The sequence below is a fragment of the Mandrillus leucophaeus genome, unplaced genomic scaffold (assembly GCF_000951045.1).
Source record: "Mandrillus leucophaeus isolate KB7577 unplaced genomic scaffold, Mleu.le_1.0 Scaffold946, whole genome shotgun sequence".
NCBI lineage: Eukaryota > Metazoa > Chordata > Mammalia > Primates > Cercopithecidae > Mandrillus > Mandrillus leucophaeus.
In genome coordinates, this window is record NW_012110319.1 from 217071 (window position 1) to 219859 (window position 2789).

Sequence of the window (2789 nt, forward strand, 5' to 3'; positions counted from 1 at the left end):
GGGAAGCTAAAGAGGGAAGATTGTTTGAGCGTGGGATGTCGGGGCCGCAGTGTGCTCTGATCATGCCACTGCACTCTAGCCTGGGCAACAGAACGAGACTCCGTCTCAAAAAAAAAAAAAAAAAAGATCCCTGTGAACTAAATTATGACATAGTGTTGGAGAGTTGATGTATCCCTAATGTAGGCAGTGAAGGTGTATTTCTGGCCTTTCCAAATGAAAGCAAACTGCTTCTGATGGGTTTTATTGCCAGATCAATAGCTGTATACCAAGTACCTGGGGATGTGTTAATTTGCTCAAGCAGTGAAACCACATCTGGCACAATGGCTGCAATTAGAGACACCACTGGGTTAAACTTAATCTAGTGTCATCCTCCAAGATCCATCTGTCTTCCGCACGGGAGAAATAGGAGGGTTCAATGGGGATGTGGTGGGAATCACCACTGTAAGAGTTAAAGTGGAAAGAAACACAAAATGTGGCTTAACAGTTAAAGACAGATTTATTTTAGAGAAAAGAAACCTGAGAGGGGCTTCCGGCCAATTTCAGTCAGGAGCACTTTCTCTTACAGACTAAGAGTTATATATTGGTTTTAGGGTGAGGGGGCTTGTTACAAGCTTGGAATGTTTCTGTGTGGGGGAGAAGTTTTATGGTGGAGTTAAAATGTCTCTGGGCAGAGGGGAGGTTATCTTTGGGCTGACATCTTTCCGGCCAGAAGAGATTTATCTCGAGGCTGGCATCTTCCCACCCAGAGGGGCTTTATCTGAGGGCTAGCATGTCTCTGGTTGGGGAGGAGTTCGGGGTGTTTCTGGTTGGAGATGTTGTTTGTGGTTTACGGTCGTGCTGACCTTAGCCATTACGCTGATGCCCTTTGGATTTAGGCAGTTTTTTATTAAGCTGAATTTTAAAATGACAGTGCTTGTTCAAGATGGCAGTACTCCTGCTCTGTCAACCACACCTGTATCTTTCAAGTCCTTAATGTTGGCACTAATTTCTGCAGTCCCCTAGGAACCTAGTATTGCTTTTGATATATTATTTTCCTAAGTAGAGGCAGTTCTATTGACTTCCACTTGACCTTTCTCACCACAATAGCCCTCACGCCACAGGTCAGACAACCAGTGTGGGATTGTCAGCTGCTGAGTATATCTGTTTCAATTACACATTTTAGAACTGGGGAAATAACCACAGCACGGGATTGGGTATCCACTTGGTCCACTGTGATATGGACATGAGCTAAAATTCCATTCATACTGTAACCTCCATAAGCCACTATTCTGACGTGATCACAGTGATATTTTGGGTCTCCTGGAGTAAATGTCAAAGCCTGTCTCCAGTAATTCCCAAAAGGTGTGATTATTTCCTTTTCCTCAATGCAGTTATCCTAGTTAAAGGCTGTAGGTACCCTTTGGTGAAGGCTGAAAGATACAGCATAGATTTTAGATAGTTTTCTGGGGTTCTTACTCAAGGAAGACTCAGTCTCCCCTTCATTCAAGGTATTCTAGGTCTCTAAGCTGGCTCAAGCCTGGAAATATTTTTTTTAATAGAACATCAAATACCAAACTAAATTTATTTTGCTGAGAGAAATTGATGAACTAAAAGAGAAATAAGTACAGTCTAAATTTTAGATATATGGGGAAAAACCCTGAGATTACTAATTGTGTATCACAATCCTCTTATGTACATCCTGAAAATGATGGTATCAATATAATACGTACAGTGGATTTACATTTTAAACTTGATCTGTTACCTTTGAATATTTGTCTTACACTGAAAACAAATTCTGACATCTTCAGGAAACCAATATGAATAAGCTAAATATTGACTTAAAATAGTTAAACCCCTTAATAACTTCCTTCAAATAGTTTCTATTATTTCACTGCTTAAGTTCAGCGTTTGAATAACAAAGGTAACATAAGTACTTAAGATCTCAAAGGCCCATTACATTCTATTAATAATGACCAAACAACGTATTTACTGAAAATAGTATTTTTTCTTTGCCTTCCAGTTTTACACTTTTTAAAAACACAAAATTGGACAAGATCAAATAACTAGGTGGTAAAACACTGACTTTAAAAAATTGCATCTTTAAACCCATGAGAATCATAATTCAAAGTATGGCCATTGGGGGCAACCTATAAACCTTTGACCCTTTCTTAACACTGACACTATGTGACTGACTTTTCACAAAGAAAACACAAATGCCATTAAGAAAGTGTATTTTTCCTTGACACACACTGCAGTCTTGGTTAAAAGACTCTGTGGCTCCAAACATGTAAACAGTTTATCCTGTATTATGAAAGAGCAAAGTTGTGATAGCAATATAATGAACAATAAAGTATAGTTCTCCCAAGAAAGAGCTAAAGATTGAGAAGTGCTGCATTCTTGAAGTCGGTTCAGTTTTACCCAAGCTTATTTTAGGTAATCAAAACCTAGAGCAATGAGCTTAGGTAAAACTTATTAAGGAATACTGAAAGCTAGATTTATTTGCTGCATTTATCTTCATTGTGGACAACACGATTAGAAATCCCAGAATCAGAGATGAAAGCATAGTTTTTCCTGAGATTCAATACTATGCTGGAACCCCACCCCCACCCCCTTGAAAACCAATATATTCCATTTCAGCCTTCACAGGTCGACTAATAAAAAAGTCTCATAATTCAGGCACACACTTTGGCCAAGTTTAGCCTTATCACATCTAAAAAAAAAATTCATGTATAAAACAAGTTTCAGTTCAAAAATATAGTTTACTTTTTAAGAAGAACCTGCAGGAAATATGAAAATAATTAAATCTGGTA